This window comes from Panthera uncia, assembly GCF_023721935.1.
Source record: "Panthera uncia isolate 11264 chromosome C1 unlocalized genomic scaffold, Puncia_PCG_1.0 HiC_scaffold_3, whole genome shotgun sequence".
NCBI classification, from domain to species: domain Eukaryota; kingdom Metazoa; phylum Chordata; class Mammalia; order Carnivora; family Felidae; genus Panthera; species Panthera uncia.
The window spans coordinates 110,052,561-110,074,843 of NW_026057584.1; the positions used below are offsets into that span (position 1 = coordinate 110,052,561).

Below are 22,283 nucleotides of genomic sequence, written 5' to 3' on the forward strand. Positions count from 1 at the left end.
TTTCATCCTAAAAAAGCAGACATATTTCTTTTAGGGTGACATGGGACATTCTCCAGAATAGATCACATATTATCCCACAAAACAAACCTCAAGAAATTCAAGATCAAAATCATACCATGCATCTTTTCTGATCGCATTGCTATGAAACTAGAAGTAAAACATGAGAAAAAATCTGGAGAGGACAAAAATACATGGAGGTTAAATTATATGCTAAATATAAATAATGAGTGGGTCAACTAGGAAATAAACAAACAAAAATGGAAATAAAAAAAAGTACACAGAGAAAAATTAAAATGAAAACATATTGATCCAAAACCTTTGGGATGCAACAAAAGCAATTCTAAGAGGAAAGTATATGGTAAAGTATAACTGCTTCAAGAAGCAAAAAATGTGAAATAAACAGTATAATCTTACCTAAAGGAGCTAGAAAAAGAACAAGAAACAAAACTTACAACCAGAAGAAGGAAAATAATATTAGAGCTAAAACAAAAATGTTACAGAGGGGTGCCTGAGTGGCTCAGTCGGTTAAGGATCCGACTTCAGCTTAGGGCATGATCTCATGGTTTGTGAGTTTGAGCCCTCCATCAGGCTCTGTGCTGACAACTCAGAGCCTGGAGCCCGCTTCAGATTCTGTGTCTCCTCTCTCCCTCTGCCACTTGCACTCTGTCTCATGCATTGTCTCAAAAATAAATATAAAAAAAATAATACAGAAACTTAAAAAAAAAGATCAATGAAATGAGGAATTGTTTCTTTGAAAACTTCAATAAACTTGATAAACATCTAGCCGACATGTCAAGAGAAAAAAAGACTCAAATAAATAAAATCAGATATAAAAAAAGAGAAACAATAACTAATGCCACAGATACAAATAAGTATAAAAGAATATTATGAAAAACTATATACCAACAAATTGGACTACCTAGAAGTAATGGATAAATTCCTAGAAACATAAATTACCAAAAGTGAAACAGGGAGAATAAAAAATTTTAACAGATTTATAACAAGCAAAGAAATTGAATTGATAAACAAAAAACTCCCAACAAACAATCTGGTCTAGGACCAAATGGCTTGACAGGTGAATTCTACCAAACATTAAAAGAACAGTTAATACCTATTCTTTTCAGACTTTGTATTCCAAAGTATTCTTTGTATTCCAAAAAATACAAAAGGAAGGAAAATCCAAATTCATTCTGAGGCCAGCATTACCCTGATGCCAAAACCAGACAAAGACTCCACTAAAAAAGAGAACTACAGGCCAATACCTCTGATAAACATGGATGCAAAAATTTTCAACCAAATACTAGCAAATTAAATCCAACACTACATTAAAAGAATCATTCACCAAGATCAAGTGAGATTTATTCCTGGGTTGTAAGGGTGGTTCAATATTCCCAAATCCATCAACATGATACATCACATCAACATGATACATCACATCAACAAGAGATGAGAAAAATCATATGATTCTTTAATAGACACAGGAAAAGCATTTAACAAAGTTTTTTTTGATGAAAAAAAAAAAACTTGAACAAAGTAGGTTTAGAGAGAACATACCTCGACATAATAAAGTACTTATATGAAAAACCTACAGATAATATTATCCTAGATAGAAAGAAACTGAGAGCCTTCCCCTTGAGATCAGGAACAAGAAAAGGATGTTCACTGTCACCAATTTTATTCATCATAGTACTGGAAGTCCCAGCCTCTGCAATCAGACAAAAGGAATCCAATGTAGCAAGGAAGAATTAAAAGTTTCACCATTTGCAGAGGACTATATATATATATATATATATATATGATTCCACCAAAAAAACCTGGTAGAAATGATAAATTCAACCAGTTGAATATATCAACAAGATAAAAAAAAATCAATGTACAGAAATCTGTTGCATTTCTGTATACCAAAAATTCAGCAATAGAAAGAGAAGTTAAGAAAACAATCCCATTTACTATTGCACCCAAAATAATGAGATACCTAGGAATACCTCACCAAAGACGTGAAGCACCTCTACTCTGAAAACAATAAAACACTGATCATTGAAATTGAACACAGAAATTGAAGATGACACAAAGAAGTGAAAAATATCCCATTCCCATGGATTGGAAGAACAAATATTGTGAAAATGTCTATACTACATAAAGCAATCTCCACATTTAATATAATCCTTATCAAAATACGACCAGCATTTTTTGCAGAGGTGGAACAAACAACCCTAAAATTTGAATATGATTTCACTCATATGTGTAATTTAAGAAACAAAACAGATGAACACAGGGGGAAAAAAAGAGAGGCAAACCAGAAAACAACTTTTAACTATAGAGAACAAACTGAGGGCTACTGGAGAGGAGGTAGGCAGGGGAATGGGTTAGACAGGTGATGGGTATTATAGAGGGCACTTGTGGTGAATACCAACTGTTGATTACACCTGAAACTAATATTGCACTCTAAATTAACCAGCTGGACTCTAAATAAAACTTGGGGGGAGAAAAGGTTTTATTTTGATGAGATTTATTTTCTTTTCTTTTATGTATCTTGCTTTCATTGCCAATTCAAAAAAACTCCTAGCCTTAGATCTTAAATATTTTATCCTATTTTTCTTTAATGTTACATAGTTTTTATATATTAAGTCTAATATCTAACTGATTTCATTTTTGTAGAGGTTTGAGACCTAGGTCTAGGTTTTGTTTTGTTTTGTTTTGTTTTGCCAATGGATAACCAATTGCCCCAACACCTTGTGTTGAAATGACTATCTTTCCTTCATTGAATTCCTTTATATATATTTATATATATATTTATATATATTCAATATTCAATATGTATATATTGAATTCCTTTATATATATCCCTCTATATATATTTGTGGAAAAATTTGGATGTATTTATGAGCTGTATCCTGTTTCACTGACCTGTGTGTATAGCTTCCCTCAATAACACACCAACTCGATTTCTGAAGCTATGTAGGTGCTGAAATTGGTAGACCAATTCCTCCCATTTTATTCTTCTTTCACAGTTATTTTTAGCTATTCTGGATCTTTTTTCTTTCCATAAACATTTTAGAAAAACCTAAACTTTGTCATCAAGAAATCATTTGTGATTTTGATAAGAATTGTTAGAAGAATCAATACATTTTCTATGCTGGCTTCCAATTCATATTTATCTTCATTTATTTAGATGTTCTATAATTTCTTTCCTTAGTTGTTATGGTTTCCAGCATGTAAGTCCTGCACATGACTTGTTAGATATACACTCAATATTTCATTTGTGTTAGATTTTCAGATTTATTATTTTATTGCTGTTGTATTTTTAATTTCATTGCCATGCATAATTTGATAGCATATAGAAATACAATTGATTTTTCTATATTAGTCTTTATTAATCTTATATCCTATGAGTGCTGAAACACTTATTAGTTTTAGGAAGGTTTTGTTTTTGCTTCTTTTGTTTTGTTTCTTTGTAGCTTCTCATGATTTTCTAAAAAGACATTGTGTCATATAAAAATAGAGACAGCTTTATTTCTCATTTTGGGGTATTTTTAAAATGCATAGCATCATATGTCCAGCCTCATGATACCATTCAGAATAGTTCCATCACCCTAAAGATTTCTTTGCATAGTTCCCTTTTAGTCAACCTCTTTCATTTCTCTAATCCATGGCAACCACTGATGTTTCCCATCCCTTATTGTTTTGTCTTTTTTTCAGAATGTCATAAAAATGTAATCCCAATATGTAGCCTTTAGGTATGATTTTTTTTTTCACTTAGAAAATGCAGTAATGTTCATGCATAATATTCTATAAATCATTAGCTTGTCCCTTTTAGTTATTCCATATTATTCTACTTAATGAAGGTAACACAGTTTCTCTGTTCACCTTTTGGAGGACATCTTGGTTATTTCCAGTTTCTGGAAATTATAAATTAAACTGTTATAAATATTTGTGGACTGGTTTTTGTATAAATATACATTTTTAATTCACCTGGGCAAATACCAAGGAAAGTAATTTCTGAGCTATGTGGTAACTATGTTTAAGCTCATAAGAATCTGTCAATAATTTTTCCATAGTAATTGTCCCATTTCACATTCTTGTCAAAAATTAACAGGTGTTCCTGTTTTTCTGCAGCCTTACCAGAATTTGGTATTGTCTGTTTTGTTTTCTTCCATTGAGATTAATAATATATTTGTAGTGGTATCCCATCATGATTTTAGTTTTCTGGGAGTTTTCAATTTTGATAAATTACATTCTGTCATTCTTTTTCTTTTTAGGTTTGTATTTTGGGGATCCAACTTAAGAAAACTTGGCCTGACCCATGGGCCTAAAGATTTTCTCTGACATTTTCTCCTGGAAGTTAATAGTTTAAGCTTTCAGGTTATATTTAAGAGCCTTAAAAAGTAATTATTGTATATGTTACAAGTGTAGTTTTTTTTTAATAGGGGTACCCCAGATCGCAAGCACCACTTTTCTGAAAAGGCTATTCTCTTTCCATTTAATTACTTTAATTTTAAGCTCTTGTTAAAAATCATTCATGGTCCACTGAGCTTTGTCTATCTTTGTGTAAAAGTAACACTGTCTTTATAGTAAGTCTTGAGTTAAAAAAATATATATATAGTAAGTCTTGAGATTAAATGTATATTATATACAAATATAAATATATAAATATAAATATATATAGTAAGTCGAGATTAAATATATATATATATATATATATATATATATATATATATAAGTCTTGAGATTAAATTTAACTTTTTTAAAGACAGTTTTAGACATGCTAAGACATTTGAATTTCCTTTTAAGTTCTGGAACAGCTTGTCAATTTCTACAGAAAGCCTCCTGGAATTTTGATAGGGATTGCAACATTGAATACATATGCTGACTATAGACATTTTTGCATGTAGTGCCAGTTTTTAGATAACACCATTGAGTCCTTCATCATTAAATAAAGTATTAGTTAAAGGTTTTCTGAAGATGCTCCTCATCAACTTGTGAAAGTGTTTTCTATTCTGAGTATTCTGAAAGTTTCCATCACGAATTGCCGTTGAAAATTTTTAATTTTTTGCATCTGTTGAGTTATGGATTTTCTTTTTATTCTACTAATACAGTTAATTGCAATGATTTATTTTCAGATGTTAAACCGACCTTGCATTCCTTGGATAAACACAAGTTGGTCATTATATGTCATGAATTTCATTTGCTAATTTTTAAAAGTATTTTCATGTATACAAGAGATATTGGTGTTTGGTCATCTTATCTTCAAATGTTTTTGTTTTGGTCATCAGGATAATAATGTCCTCATAAAATAAATCAGCAAGGATTTTCTCTTCTCTTGTATTTCTAAAAAGACATTATTTCTTCTTTAAAAGTTTGGTATAACTCATAGGTGAAGTCATCTGAGCAAATTTTTTTCTTAGTGAAAATATTTGTAATTACAATTTTCTTTTTAAAATACATCTATTCAGGGGTGCCTGGGTGGCTCAGTTAGTTCAGCATCAGACTTTGGCTCAGGTCATGATCTCAAGGTTTGTGAGTTCCAGTCCCGCATCAGGCTTTCTGCTGTCAGAGCAGAGCCTGCTTTGGATCCTCTGTCTCCCTCTCACTCTCTGCCCCTTCATTGCTCACACCAGCTCTCTCTCTCAAAAGTAAATATTTAACAAAATTAAAAACTAAAATACATATATTAAGATTTTGTTTCATATTTTTGTAAGTAATATTTTTCTAGTATTTGACCACTTCATCTATATTGTCAAATTTATCAGCATAAAGTTATTGATAACATTTACTTATTATCCTTTTAATGCCTGAGGAATATATAGTGATGTTCTTTTTTGATTCCTGATATAGTTATTTTTATCTTTTTTCATTTTTCCTTGATGTCTAGCTATAAGTTTATTTATTTTATTTATATTTTAAAGGAAATATTTTTTAGTGTCATTGATTTTCACTATAGTTTGTCTGTTTCCTTATTAATTTCTACTTTTGTTTTTATTATTTCCTTTCCTTTATTTGCATTTCATTTGCTATTTTTATTTATTTATTTATTTATTTATTTATTTATTTTAATGCTTATTTATTTCTGAGACAGAGAGAGACAGAGAATGAGTGGGGGAGGGACAGAGAGAGAAGGAGACACAGAATCAGAAGCAGGCTCCAGGCTCTGAGCTGTCAGCACAGAGCCCAATGTAGGGCTCGAACTCACAAGCCGTGATATCATGACCTGAGCCAAAGTCAGTCGCTCAACCTACTGAACCACCCTCTAAATTATTAAGCTAGAAGCTTAGGTTCTTGCCTTTATACCATTTTTCATTTCTCACATAGGCACTTAAAGCTAGACATTTACCACTGAGTTCTGACTGACCTGAATTTTAATTTTGATATGCTTTCATTTTCAGTCATTTTAAAATTTCTTTTAATTTTCCCTTGTAACTTTTTCTTTGTTCCTTGAATTTTTTAGAAATATTTTAGAAATATGGTACTGAATTTCCAAGTATTTGACAATTTTACATATATGTTTCTGTTATTGACTTCAATTTAACATCGGTATGGCCAGAATGTTCCTTGCATGATTTTCTTTTTTAATGTATATCGGGACTTGTTTTAAATTTCAGGACATGATCTGTCTTGGTGAATGGTTCAATTACAAACAAATTTAGTTATTCTCTAAAAAAGATGTATTCTTCTACCATTTTAAGGATATTCTATAAATGTCAAGTAGACTAATTTAGTAGGCATTGTTATTCAAGTCTTTTATCTCCTTTTCAACTTTCTGGCTACCTATTCTACTAATTCCTAAAAATTTAGGGTTAACATTTCTTGCTATAGTGTTCTATGTCTACTTAAAGTTGTATCAGGTTTTGCTTCATGTGTCTCTAAACTTTGCCATTTGGCGCTTACACACTGTAAGTGGTTATGTCTTCTTAATGAATTGGCCATTTTTTTCATAAAATCTTCCTCTTTTTCCTGGTAATGTTCTTTATTTAGAAGTCTTCTTTCTTTGACATTAATATTATAGGCCCTTCACAGTTCTTAGGATTAGTCTTTGCCTACTGTATCTGGTTTCATTCTTTTATTTAGCTCATATGTATATTTAAATATAATATTTTATACTAAAATAGCTGATCTTGTCCTATTAAACAGTCTGATAATCTGACATTAATTGCAATATTTTGACAATTTACATTAAATGCGGCCATTACTATCTTGATATTTGTTTTCTATATCTGCTTTTTGTTCTATCTCTCTCTTTCCCTTCCTGTTTTGCATTGAACAAGTTTTGCTATTCCTTACTATCTATACTGGTGACTTATTAGCTTATGCACTTTGTTTATTAATTTGTTTTAATGTAGCTGACCAAGGATTTATAATTCATCTTAAATTTATCAAAATTTTCTCTCAAATAATAGACCCATTTGTATATAAAAATATATCCCCTTTTCTGAACTTTCTGAGTTGTCAAATTTTTATTTCTATATGTGGTATATGTCTAGCAAAATGTTATGATTATTTTTGCTTTAAGCAGACAATTATATATTTTTAATAAAACTTAGAAGACGTTTGTCCTTTATATCTTTTATATTTACATGCATATGTCTTTTCAATTTACATATTTAGAATTTATGACACTTTATATTGTTTCTTAAGATTCTAATTTCTTTTTGGTATGTTTCTTCAGTCTGTAAACCTTCTTTAATGTTTCTTTTTTTTTTAATATATGAAATTTATTCTCAAATTGGTTTCCATACAACACCCAGTGCTCATCCCCAAAGGTGCCCTCCTCAATACCCATCACCGACCCTCCCCTCCCTCCCACCCCCCATCAAACCTCAGTTTGTTCTCAGTTTTTAACAGTCTCTTATGCTTTGGCTCTCTCCCACTCTAACCTCTTTTTTTTTTTCCTTCCCCTCCCCCATGGGTTTCTGTTAAGTTTCTCAGGATCCACATAAGAGTGAACAAATATGGTATCTGTCTTTCTCTGTATGGCTTATTTCACTTAGCATCACACTCTCCAGTTCCATCCACGTTGCTACAAAGGGCCATATTTCGTTCTTTCTCATTGCCATGTAGTACTCCATTGTGTATATAAACCACAATTTCTTTATCCATTCATCAGTTGATGGACATTTAGGCTCTTTCCATAATTTGGCTATTGTTGAGAGTGCTGCTATAAACATTGGGGTACAAGTGCCCCTATGCATCAGTACTCCTGTATCCCTTGGGTAAATTCCTAGCAGTGCTATTGCTGGGTCATAGGGTAGGTCTATTTTTAATTTTCTGAGGAAACTCCACACTGTTTTCCAGAGCGGCTGCAACAGTTTGCATTCCCACCAACAGTGCAAGAGGGTTCCCATTTCTCCACATCCTCTCCAGCATCTATAGTCTCCTGATTTGTTCATTTTGGCCACTCTGGCTGGCGTGAGTTGATATCTGAGTGTGGTTTTGATTTGTATTTCCCTGATGAGGAGCAACGTTGAGCATCTTCTCATGTGCCTGTTGGCCATCCAGATGTCTTCTTTAGAGAAGTGTCTATTCATGTTTTCTGCCCATTTCTTCACTGGATTATTTGTTTTTCAGGTGTGGAGTTTGGTGAGCTCCTTATAGATTTTGGATACTAGCCCTTTGTCCGATATGTCATTTGCAAATATCTTTTCCCATTCCGTTGGTTGCCTTTTAGTTTTGTTGGTTGTTTCCTTTGCTGTGCAGAAGCTTTTTACCTTCATGAGGTCCTAGTAGTTCATTTTTGCTTTTAATTCCCTTGCCTTTGGGGATGTGTCAAGTAAGAAATTGCTATGGCTGAGGTCAGAGAGGTCTTTTCCTGCTTTCTCCTCTAAGGTTTTGATGGTTTCCTGTCTCACATTCAGGTCCTTTATCCATTTTGAGTTTATTTTTGTGAATGGTGTGAGAAAGTGGTCTAGTTTCAACCTTCTGCATGTTGCTGTCCAGTTCTCCCAGCACCATTTGTTAAAGAGACTGTCTTTTTTCCATTGGATGTTCTTTCCTGCTTTGTCAAAGATGAGTTGGCCATACGTTTGTGGGTCTAGTTCTGGGGTTTCTATTCTATTCCATTGGTCTATGTGTCTGATTTTGTGCCAATACCATGCTGTCTTGATGATGACAGCTTTGTAGTAGAGGCTAAAGTCTGGGATTGTGATGCTTCCAGCTTTGGTCTTCTTCAAAATTACTTTGGCTATTCGGGTCCTTTTGTGGTTCCATGTGAATTTTAGGATTGCTTGTTCTAGTTTCAAGAAGAATGCTCGTGCAATTTTGATTGGGATTGCATTGAATGTGTAGATATCTTTGGGTAGTATTGACATTTTGACAATATTTATTCTTCCAATCCATGAGCAAGGAATGTTTTTCCATTTCTTTATATCTTCTTCAATTTCCTTCATAAGCTTTCTATAGTTTTCAGCATACAGATCTTGTACATCTTTGGTTAGATTTATTCCTAGGTATTTTATGCTTCTTGGTGCAATTGTGAATGGGATCAGTTTCTTTATTTGTCTTTCTGTTGCTTCATTGTTAGTGTATAAGAATGCAACTGATTTCTGTACATTGATTTTGTATCCTGCAACTTTGCTGAATTCATGTATCAGTTCTAGCAGACTTTTGGTGGAGTCTATCGGATTTCCCATGTATAATATCATGTCATCTGCAAAAAGCGAAAGCTTGACTTCATCTTTGCCAATTTTGATGCCTTTGACTTCCTTTTGTTGTCTGATTGCTGATGCTAGAACTTCCAGCACTATGTTAAACAACAGCGGTGAGAGTGGGCATCCCTGTCGTGTTCCTGATCTCAGGGATAAAGCTCTCAGTTTTTCCCCATTGAGGATGATGTTAGCTATGGGCTTTTCATAAATGGCTTTTATGATCTTTAAGTATGTTCCTTCTATCCCGACCTTCTCGAGGGTTTTTATTAAGAAGTGTTGCTGAATTTTGTCAAAGGCCTTTTCTGCATCGGTTGACAGGATCATATGGTTCTTATCTTTTTTTTTTATTAATGTGATATATCACGTTGATTGATTTGCGAATGTTGAACCAGCCCTGCAGCCCAGGAATGAATCCCACTTGATCATGGTGAATAATTCTCTTTAGATGCTGTTGAATTCGATTTGCTAGTATCTTATTGAGAATTTTTGCATCCATATTCATCAGAGATATTGGCCTGTAGTTCTCTTTTTTTACTGGGTCTCTGTCTGGTTTAGGAATCAAAGTAATACTGGCTTCATAGAATGAGTCTGGAAGTTTTCCTTCCCTTTCTATTTTTTCGAATAGCTTGAGAAGGATAGCTATTATCTCTGTTTTAAACGTCTGGTAGAACTCCCCTGGGAAGCCATCTGGTCCTGGACTCTTATTTGTTGGGAGACTTTTGATGACTGATTCAATTTCTTCGCTGGTTATGGGTCTGTTCAAGCTTTCTATTTCTTCGTGTTTGAGTTTTGGAAGTGTGTGAGTGGTTAGGAATTTGTCCATTTCTTCCACGTTGTCCAGTTTGTTGGCATATAATTTTTCATAGTATTCCCTGATAATTGCTTGTATCTCTGAGGGATTGGTTGTGATAATTCCATTTTCATTCATGATTTTATCTATTTGGGTCATCTCCCTTTTCTTTTTGAGAAGCCTGGCTACAGGTTTATCAATTTTGTTTATTTTTTCAAAAAAAACAACACTTGGTTTCATTGATCTGCTCTACCGTTTTTTTAGATTCTATATTGTTTATTTCTGCTCTCATCTTTATTATTTCCCTTCTTCTGCTGGATTTGGGGTGTATTTGTTGTTCTGCTTCTATTTCCTTTAGGTGTGCTGTTAGATTTTGTATTTGTGATTTTTCTTGTTTCTGGAGATAGGCCTGGATTGCAATGTATTTTCCTCTCAGGACTGCCTTCACTGCATCCCAAAGCATTTGGATTGTTGTATTTTCATTTTCATTTGTTTCCATATATTTATTAATTTCTTCTCTAGTTGCCTGGTTGACCCATTCATTCTTTAGTAGGGTGTTCTTTAACCTCCATGCTTTGGGAGGTTTTCCAGACTTTTTCTTGTGGTTGATTTCAAGCTTCATCCCATTGTCGTCTGAAAGTATGCATGGTATGATCTCAATTCTTCTATACTATGAATGGCTGTTTTGTGACCAGCATGTGATCTATCTGGGAGAAGTTTCCATGTGCACTCGAGAAGAAAGTACATTCCGTTGCTTTGGGATGCAGAGTTCTAAATATATCTGTCAAGTCCATCTGATCCAATGTATCATTCAGGGCCCTTGTTTCTTTATTGACCGTGTGTCTAGATGATCTATCCATTTCTGTAAGTGCAGTGTTAAAGTCCCCTGCAATTACCACATTCTTATCAATAAGGTTGCTTATGTTTGTAATTGTTTTATATATTTGGGGGCTCCTGTATTCAGCGCATAGATATTTATAGTTGTTAGCTCTTCCTGATGGATAGACTCTGTGATTATTATATAATGCCCTTCTTCATCTCTTGTTACAGCCTTTAATTTAAAGTCTAGTTTGTCTGATATAAGTATGGCTACTCCAGCTTTCTTTTGACTTCCAGTAGCATGATAAATAGTTCTCCATCCCCTCACTGTCAATCTGAAGGTGTCCTCAGGTCTAAAATGAGTCTCTTGTAGACAGCAAATAGATGGGTCTTGTTTTTTTATCCATTCTGATACCCTATGTCTTTTGGTTGGAGCATTTAGTCCATTTACATTCAGTGTTATTATAGAAAGATATGGGTTTAGAGTCACTGTGATGTCTGTAGGTTTCATGCTTGTAGCACTGTCTCTGGTTTGTCTCACAGGATCCCCCTTAGGATCTCTTGTAGGGCTGGTTTAATGGTGACAAATTCCTTCAGTTTTTGTTTGTTTGGGAATTCCTGTATCTCTCCTTCTATTCTAAATGACAGACTTGCTGGATAAAGGAATCTTGGCTGCATATTTTTTCTGTTCCTCACATTGGAGATCTCCTGCCATTCCTTTCTGGCCTGCCCAGTTTCAGTAGAGAGATCAGTCACGAGTCTTATAGGTCTCCCTTTATATGTTACAGCACATTTATCTCTAGCTGCTTTCAGAATTTTCTCTTTATCCTTGTATTTTTCCAGTTTCACTATGATATGTCATGCAGAAGATCGATTCAAGTTATGTCTGAAGGGAGTTCTCTGTGCCTCTTGAATTTCAATGCCTTTTTCCTTCCCCAGTTCAGGGAAGTTCTCAGCTATAATTTCTTCAAGTACACTTTCAGCACCTTTCCCTCTCTCTTACTCCTCTGGAATACCAATTATGCATAAATTATTTCTCTTTAGTGCATCACTTAGTTCTCTAATTTTCCCTTCATCCTCCTGGATTTTTTTTATCTCTCTTTTTCTCAGCTTCTTCTTTTTCCATAATTTTATCTTCTAGTTCACCTATTCTCTCCTCTGTCTCTTCAATCCGAGCCGTAGTTGTCTCCATTTTATTTTGCAACTCGTTGATAGTATTTTTTAGCTTCTCCTGGCTGTTCCTTAGTCCCTTGATCTCTGTAGCAAGAGATTCTCTGCTGTCCTTTATACTGTTTTCAATCCCAGAGATTAATTTTATGACTATTATTCTAAATTCACTTTCTGTTATATTGTTTAAATCATTTTTGATCAGTTCGTTAGCTGTTGTTATTTCCTGGACTTTTTTCTGAGGGGAATTCTTCCGTTTCGTCATTTTCGATAGTCCCTGGAGTGGTGAGGGACTGTGGGCACATCCCCTGTGCTGTCTTGAATAACTAGCATTGGTGGATGGGGCCGCAGTCAGACCTGATGTCTGCCCCCAGCCCACCGCTGGGGCCACAGTCAGACTGGTGTGTGCCTTCTCTTCCCCTCTCCTAGGGGCGGGATTCACTGTGGGGTGGCATGGCCCATCTGGGCTACTTGCACACTGCCAGGCTTGTGGTGCAGGAGATCTGACATATTAGCTGGGGTGGATCGGTAAGGTGCATGGGGGCAGGAGTGGCAGGCTCAGCTAGGTTTTCCTTTGGAGGTCCACTTCGGAAGGGGCCCTGTGGCACTGGGAGGGAGTCAGACCCGCCAGAGGGATGGATCCTCAGAAGCCCAGCGTTGGGTGTTTCCTCTGCGGTGCAAGCAAGTTCCGTGGCAGGAACTGGTTCCCTTTGGGATTTTGGCTGGGGGATGGGCGAGGGAGATGACCCTGGCAAGCACCTTTTTTCCTCATCAAGCTGAGCTCTGTCATCAGGGGCTCAACAACTCTCCTTCCCGTTGTCCTCCAGCCCTCCCGTTCTCTGAGCAGAGCTGTTAGCTTATAACCTTCCAGATGTCAAATCCTGCTTGCTGTCAGAACACACTCTGTCCAGCCCCTCCTCTTTTGCAAGCCAGACTCGGGGGCTCTGCTTGGCCGGTGGGCCGCCCCTCCACCCCGACTCCCTCTGGCCAGTCCGTGTAGCGCGCACCACCTCTCCACCTTTCTTACCCTCTTCTGTGGGCCTCTCATCTGCGCTTGGCTCCGGAGACTCCATTCTGCTAGTCTTCTGGCGGTTTTCTGGGTTATTTAGGCAGGTGTAGGTGGAATCTAAGTGATCAGCAGGACACACGGTGAGCCCAGCGTCCTCCTACGCTGCCATCTTCCCAGGATCCCTTAATCATACTTCTTAAGATGAATAGTGTTGGACTTTTTAGTTTAGCCATGCCAATTTTAGAATATGTCTTCAACTGGGAGAATTAACTTCATTTATGGTTACTGTGAAAACTAAAATGTTTGGTTTTTTATCAGTTGTTTTACATTTTCGATAACATATTTGATAATATAATTTTGTCATTTCCTTCTGAGATTTAGAATAGATATATCTTTTTCTTAATATTAGTCATGACTATCATTAAGGTTTCAAAGTTATTTTTGATTACGATTCTATAATTATCAAGGACAAAAATAAAATACTTTTTTGTCTCCCAATGTCAGACAGGATATTTACCAGAATTTTATGCACCCAAATTTCTTTCTAGTTTGTGGTCTTTATTGATATAATGTAGGATGTAAGCCTCAAACTGCTACTATTAATTTTTCTTACATTTAATTTCTGCTTTTCCAAGAATAATGTTTTGCCTTTGCATTTCATAGCAACAATATCTGCCTTGATGATTCAGAATTAACTTATTTATTTATTTATTTATTTATTATTCAGTTCGAGTTTATCTTCAGATAACTTTTTCAAAAAGAGACCTGAGAGTATAATTTTGACCTCCTGCATATCTGACAGCTTCTTTCTTTCTTTCTTTCTTTCTTTCTTTCTTTCTCTTCCTTTTTTCTTTTATTTTCTTAATGCTTATTTATTTATTAATTTATTAAATACAAAATAATAGGTTTTAATTTAAAAATTTTTCATCATACCAAGGGGCACCTGAGTGGCTCCATCGGTTAAGCGTCTGACTTTGGCTCAGGTCATGATCTCATGGTCTGTGGGTTCAAGCCCCGCATCAGGCTCTGTGCTGACAGCTGAGAGCCTGGAGCCTGCTTTGGTTTCTGTGTCTCCTTCTCTCTCTCTCTTCCCCTCCCTGGCTCACACTCTGTCTCTCTTTCTCAAAAATAAGTAACATTAAAAAAATTAAAAGTTATTCATCATACCAAGAACCAGGAAGATTTCAAAATGAATGAAAAACTACAATTGATTGATGTCAATGCCAAGATAACAAAAAGATTAGAATTTTCTAACAAGAGAAAGACAAATATGTTTTCACTGATATGTGGAACTTTAAAAACTTAACAGAAGACCATGGGGGAAGGGAGGGGAAAAAGTAGTTTCAAACAGAGAGGGAGGCAAACCATAAGAGATTCTTAAATACAAAGATCAACTGATGGTTGATGGAGGGCGGGTAGGGGAGAGGAGGAAATGGGTGATGGGCATTGAGGAGGGCACTTGGGGTGAGCATTGGGTGTTGTATGTAAGCAATGAATCACAGAAGTCTACCCCCAAAACCAGGAGCACACTGTATACACTGTATGTTAGCCAACTTGACAATAAATTATACTAAAAAATATTTTTATGAAAACATTTATATGCTTATTTATTTTTGAGAGAGTGAGACATTTTAGGAGCTGCACTGTTTTGGTCATTTATCAGTTCTTAAATTTGAAGTGATTTAGCCAGTTTGACCAAGTTATGACATAACCAAGTTATGTGGTTTGCCCCATCTTTTCTCTTGTTTACTTCAATGCTTTCAAATATCTTCCCATTGCTAGAGTCAAGGACAGAGTTGGTATGCACTGCTCCTGGCCCAAATCCAGGATGTCTTGGAAATGGCCCTATGAGATTGAGAGATTTTTTATTGGACTAATGGCCTTGTTTTCTGAATCAGTAGAAGACATGTAAAGCTGCATGCCCAGCATACAGACAATTCAGAACCTCCTTATCTCAGCCTACAGATTTTATTTGATACTCTTTTTCCAAGAAGCAATGTACCATGACTGCTCATCCCCTACTCTTTCACTTGGTAAATGGGGTGGACACCTCAGACTAAGTAATCAAAGAGAGGTATTGTTGGAGAAGTGAATAAAGTATGCCAAAGTGTACTCATGGCTGATGGGGCAAAAAAAAAACCCTCCGGTCTCTAGCTTAGAAACCCTTCCTCCAGGTTCTTCCTTTGTTTGCTGCGTGCGTCAAAACCCCCACAGATATGGAAGCTGATGACTATAAATTACCCTCCCCACTTGCATTCAGCGCTCAGATCTTTGGAGAAATGGTCTCCTCTGAGCCCACTGGTGTTAAATAAATCTCCAATCCATCAAGATGTCCAAGTGCCATTTGGTTTTTCCGCCAACATTCCAGGCTGATTTCATAACATATTTGGTTCCCTGACTGGGAAACCCAACTGTGCTGACCCATTGTTCCCACTGGTTTGGGAGAATGGAATGAGGGATTGCAAGGGAGAGGGTGTGCCCTGCCTGAATTTCAGCAGTCTCCTGCTCAGTTGCCTCAGGCTGGCCCCCACTCCACCATTCCTGCCGGATTTAAGGAGACTTGGCAGGCAAGGACCTGGACCTGAGGTAGGAACCGGTAAGGCCCAATCTAGTCAGGCCCACTCTTAAGAGTGGAAGGGGGACCTGATCACTCCCCGAGACTTCAGAAGTCTCACAGGTAGGAATTCTATGGGAAGGAATGTAATAACCTCTGGTGTGTATGTGAGTGTGAATGTGCTACTCACTCTAGCTTGCCTGACAAGTTCAATTCTGTGGCTCCACAAGTGGGTGCCTTTGGGGTCCCCAGGGGCCCACGGAGTCTGAGTGGGCCTGTCTGCGATTCAATGGTGGATGGCACATGGTCTGTGGTGGCATCAATGGTTTCTGATCATGGGTCACAGGGCTGGGACCACTGTGGCTGAGTGTCACCTGGTTTCCTTCGGGACACAGCCAGACGGGCATCTGGCTTGTCTTCTCATTGGAAGGGGTGCCCCTGTCCCTCTGTCTTTGTGATTCCACCTCACAGGAGCATTGTGAGGTCAGGTTGGAGCAAGGAGGGGGTTTTGGGGATACTATACAATTGGGATAGCCTCTGGCACATTGGAGATCTTTTGTGAGTTGGAAAGGCCCACTTTTGGTGTGTGTGGGGCCATCTGGGGGAACCTTGGATATCTTGATGGTCTGCTGCATCTGGTATGTTGTCTCCAGACCCAGGTCACCCTGTTCAATTCCCATACATCGACTCCTGGCTTGGAATTGCCAGAAATCCTCCACCTTGGGTGCAATTCATCCATAGTAAGCAGAGCCAGGCAAAGGTTTTAGCCACTTTATCTGGAAACTCACCCAGGGAGCCAAAGAAGCAATCCATTGCTCCCCTAGTGTTCTGCCTCCTCATGACTCATTAGGCTCCTTCCCCCGCCCTCTTCTAAGCTTGAAACTCCTCCCCCGTCTGTCTCGCTGCTGCCACAGATGACTCCACCTCCACCGCCACAGCCCATTTCTCCTCCCCTTCTGGACCTGGAGAACCCTCCCTCATAAGAGCCAGCGGCCAGATTGCTCCCTCAGCCAGCACAGGCGCTCTCCAGATGCTGGTCCACATCCACTGGTACCAAGAGGCTCTCTGAGGGATCAGAGCAGAGGCTGAGAAGGCCATAAACATGTCCAGGAGCAAGAGGATCCCCCCCCCCGGGATTATTGTAAGAGATTATGCAAGGTTTACACATTGTTTGCTCCAGAGGCACTAAAGAGCCACCACTAAAGGACAGGGAAGGTCTAGCCGCCCAAAATGGGGAGACTCAGAACCTCCTTAGCAAGGGGTCAATGAACCTACTGCAAGGGGAAAGGACATTAAAAAGAATAAGTGTCCCAACCAGGGAAAGTCCCAAAAACCCAGCCGATATCAGGGGGAACCTCAAGAAGGGTACCTTATTGGCCTAGCCAAGATAGAATCAGACTAAAAGGGGACACTGACTCTCCCTGTTCCTGTGCCTAATAGATGTGAGGGATTCTTCTCATTTCCAAGGTTAATGGCTATAATTGGAGCCAATTATGGTTAGTCTACCTCAGGACAGGGACTTTAAGGAATATTCCCAAACAGTTGCTGCTTCTGCCTTGCCCTCCCCCTCATGTTTCTGCACCAACTTGGGTGTGGTCCTATACAATCCTCAGTGTCTCAGGCACCATTGGTTCCTCCTCTCACCCTCCAAGTCAAGGAGCAAAGTGCACCCCCCCTTGGACCACCCATTTCAGATACCTCCACTGGTGCCCCAAATGAAAATTGACAATGGAGAGAAATTTATTGACTTTTAGGTGGACACAGGTGAAACATATTTGATGTTTAAACTAATTTAAGTTTAGTGGACGTGTCTTTTTTTATTTTATTTTATTTATTTTTGGGACAGAGAGAGACAGAGCATGAACAGGGGAGGGGCAGAGAGAGAGGGAGACACAGAATCGGAAACAGGCTCCAGGCTCCGAGCCATCAGCCCAGAGCCTGACGCGGGGCTCGAACTCACGGACCACGAGATCGTGACCTGGCTGAAGTCGGACGCTTAACCGACTGCGCCACCCAGGCGCCCCGAGTGGACGTGTCTTTAAAGTTATCGGCAAAGGTCAAATAAACTCATGTTATCTCTGTTGAAATTTGTTAATGATAGTTAATTTTGTCTGTAATTGTTAAGAAAACTTTCAAGGTCTTAGTAACCTGAAACTTTCCAAATGGGATGGAATGCTAAAGCTTTGATTATTGAACATAGGTTTGTGTTTTTAACTTCTTATTGCTGAGAAATTAAGGTTATTCAGACCTATTAGGTACTAAGCAAAAATTAAGTACTAAGCAAAACATGCTTTGTACTTAATTGGTTCATGAATTTACCATCTAAAAAGTTCTGATGTAAACATCTCTTAGTTGGCTACTAAGTACTCAATTGGAGACTAAGGTTTCCTAAGAGTTAAAATTCTGCTAAGTGTACTTAAGACTGATGAAAATAAAGAAAGCAACCCTGTATGTAGGAAAGTAGGAGGTATATAAGAAAGACATAAGGAATGGAAATACAGTTTTGTTGAGGGTAGAAGAAAGTAATTTTTTTTTCTCCTAAATGATACTGGCTATTTGAAAAGAAATGGCTTTGGGACAAAATTTGAAAGCAAAAGAAAGTTGTAGAAGGTTGAGATGAATGGAATTTTTAAAAATACACTGACATAAGGTTGAAATTCTGCTCTTCTCTCTGCTCAAATGACAAAGTTTTCTTGAACTGTTGATCTGCTCTTGATAAGACAATGCAAACAAAGGTCTATCCTCTGGGAAAATCAAAGTTTTATATTTCATCTTTATCAGGTCTTTGACCACTTAGTTAAAATTTCTGAATGTTAAAGAAGCTAGGTTTTGATAACAACTATATAATGCTATACATTCACCTTTGGGATCTTTTATTGACACTTTGGTTGAATAAATAAAATTTTAAGATGTGTAATGATATGTAATCCTATTTAGGATGTACTTATGACTTCCTGGGGTTTTAACAAACTTCTCAGGATTTAAATGGTAAATGAAGTCTTATTGATCAATTAGGCCCTTTTATTTGGGATGCTAAGTTACTTGGAAAAGCACTGTCTTACAATGGTAAACCTTAAGTTGTATTGCACAGGTAAATGTTGTAACTGCCCACATATATGCAATTCCTAAAGTTTTAATGTTCTGATATAAGGTCATCATTTAGTATTCTGATTAAATGAAATGTTATATGTCACAGAGATAACAGAATTTCTTTGTCAATTGCATCATAATGAACTCTCATCAGATCTTTAACGATGTCTATTTCTGAGATTTTTGTCATTTATAATCGTTCTTATTCTCTCAAAAAACATGTTTCTCCTTCAAGGAGATTTACAAAAAGGACTTTGAGGACAAATACAGATATTCAACATCTTTAGGATTAATACTAAAATGGGTAAGAATTTCCAGAACTACAAAGCTTCATTCAAATTGAACAAGAATTAGGAACATGGGATTAAATGAACTGAGGAAGATTATAGTTTGTGATTCTTGTTGAAAATATTTCTGGTTCTCTAATTTTTCCTCTTCCAGATTAAGGAAACTTTCTCTTAAGATATCTATGATATAAAAAAAGTCATAAAGTATTCATTTGTAAACTGAAGCATGTATCTTTTCTCTGTACATAATTCCCCTGAAATTCAAAAACTCTCAATGAGTGTTCTTTCTTTCATGGCAATTACAATTGTTTGCATAAGTTTAATAAGAATCTGTTCATCTTGTAACAGGTCACCATTGGAAATACTGGTTATTTTACCAAGGCTTTGACTGGAATGTCATTTTTAAGAATGACATTCATAAACTCAGATATGACCAGACAGCTTTAAGGAACTAGGGTTGGCTTTATAAAACATGGAGCCATAAAGCCCCTTGGAAATGTTGGCCTGGTGCTTTGCTTACAGAGTTCCCAGCAGCCTCACCAGGTGAGTAAAGAAGGTCATTTCCTGGCGGGTGCAGGAACCTCAGGATATCTTGGGGACCTCATGAAGAGGAATTCACCGAATTCTACAGGTATTTCAGGCCTGTGTGATGGCAACTATTTGGTTTGGCTTCTGACCTGGAGAGGCTACTAAAATTCAACCTGGAGATTCCTTATAAAAGTTCCAGCAAAGTAAACTTTAAAAGATCCTCATGATCAATCACTATTCTTGCTTAGTTTATGTAACCAATTAAGCCAGATTTGTTAAGACTGGATTTGTTCTACAAATGCATTGGTCTCAATTTGGGTATCTCTGGAAATGAGGGGCTTTAGAGAGAACAACTATGTTTCAACAATGCACCGTTATGGATGTTAAATTCTAGTTATGATTATCTTTAAATGTTTGTTGTTTGCTTAAACTAGACAACTTGAGGTAAACTTCAGAAAAATTGTCACAGTGTTTCATGTATAGGCAATCTTCTGTGCTTGTTATTCTATGGGGATAATAAGACCCCATGGGCATATGGTTACTTAAACAACTGAAAAACAGGATGGATCTCTATGCATACCATATCTTCCCTAAACCTGATCTGACAGTTACCAGAAACCCGCCCTTTTCGAAGACTTGGAGGTGGACTTTACAGATATGTAACCAAATAGAGGATTCAGTTTCAGGTATCACCCTATGGGTCCATCACTCCAGAGTTAAGAAGACCAACTTTGAGGAACCCTCAACCTGATGAAGTGATCCAGATCCAGTCACCCACTTAAGCTGACCCTCAAAAAGACACTGGCCCCTGAGATCTCCATCCCTGCTCCAGCCACACCCTGGAAGCTGGCTGGCCTGCACATGGAAGAAGCTTGAGGAATCAAAACGTGGACTGAGCACAGGGGTTTGGATGCAACTTTGCCAGCCCTTGCCCCTTACTGGTGTCATAGCCCTGATATTACTTCTTACTATTGGGCTGATAGAGACTGCACCAACAAGCTGGACATGGGACAAAAGATGCATGCTGGGTGTCACATACCTCCTCTGGATGGGAGGATTATTAAGTATTGACTGTATATTATGATAACCTCTCTCACCCTTACAACTGCTGCTTATCCACCTTGCCCCCAGGATTGTTATATGACAATAAGGGGGTCAAGGGCATCCAGCGCCTTCACCTCCCTCCACAAGGATTGCTACAAGGGAAAAACACCCACTCTCTGTCAGTCACCCAGTGCCCCAAGGACTGAGTATTGGACCATAGAGATAACCCAAAATGTCAGGCACCTATGTCACAACAAGGGCCTGCAGAGAAGGAAGCAAGCTTGCTACACTTACATTCCTCAATGGGGGATCTTGAACAGGGGAATGGTACAAGACAGGGCCCTTCAAAAGTTTATAAAGGATACCCTGGACAGGGTAATACAAGCCATAAAGGCGACCACTCCCCAGGCAGCTTACCAGGGTTTGAACCTTTCAGCCCTCAATCAGATGCTTACCAATTCCCCACTCCAGCATTTGGACAACACTACTCTACAAATCCTCCATAAAATAGCTAATCACACCCAAACCTGCTGGATGTGCTTGCCCTTCAGCCAGAGGGCTTACTTAGCCACTCCTATCCCTTTGACCTGGGAAGCTCCTGAAAATCTCAAAACCAACACCTCTGTCTTAATTGGACCCCTGGACACTGGGATCTCTCTCACAAATGCCAACAATCTAATCTGTATGGTCCCTGAAGGTATGAGTGGTACCTCTCTATGTGGAAGAAATATAACCTTAAAGTGGAATACAACCCATGTTTAACCCCTGAGGTGTTCTATCTGTGTTCTAATTTGGCCTACCGATGCTTAGAGGCCAACTGGACTCAGCTGTTATTCTGTCTTTCTAACCCTAGAGATATCCATATACACTGAAGATCAGTTCTTAACAGCCTTTAGCCCCAAGTCCTGGGCTAAATAGGCAATCCTGCTACCCATTCTGAGAGGACCAGGAATTACGACAGGAATAAGAACTGGAATAGGGAGCATAGGTTCATCATAGGACTATACCATAGACTATATCAAGAGCTAAATGAAGACATGGAACAGGTGGCAGATTCTCTGGTAACCTTATAAAGCCAAATAAACTCTCTGGCAAGAGTGACTCTCCAAAATAAGCAAGCCCTTGACCTCCTCACTTCAGAAAAAGGAGGGGCTTGCATCTTTCTGGGTGAGGAATGTTGCTATTTCATAAACCAGTCAGGAATAGTTACAACTAAGGTTAAGAATTCAACGTACAACAGAAAAGTATCAATCAATGGAAAGGATAGGATCTCACGGATTGGGCCTCCTGGCTTCCTGCCCTGGTGGGGCCCCTCCTCTCCAAAATTTAATTATATCCATCAGCCCCTGTATACTGA

At 37.7% G+C, this 22,283-nt stretch overlaps 1 pseudogene; it reads left to right on the forward strand.

The window, feature by feature from the left end:
- Positions 1 to 21,250: 21,250 nt before the first annotated feature.
- Positions 21,251 to 22,283, forward strand: part of LOC125911448 (heat shock cognate 71 kDa protein-like) — a 97,409-nt pseudogene continuing 96,376 nt past the window's right edge.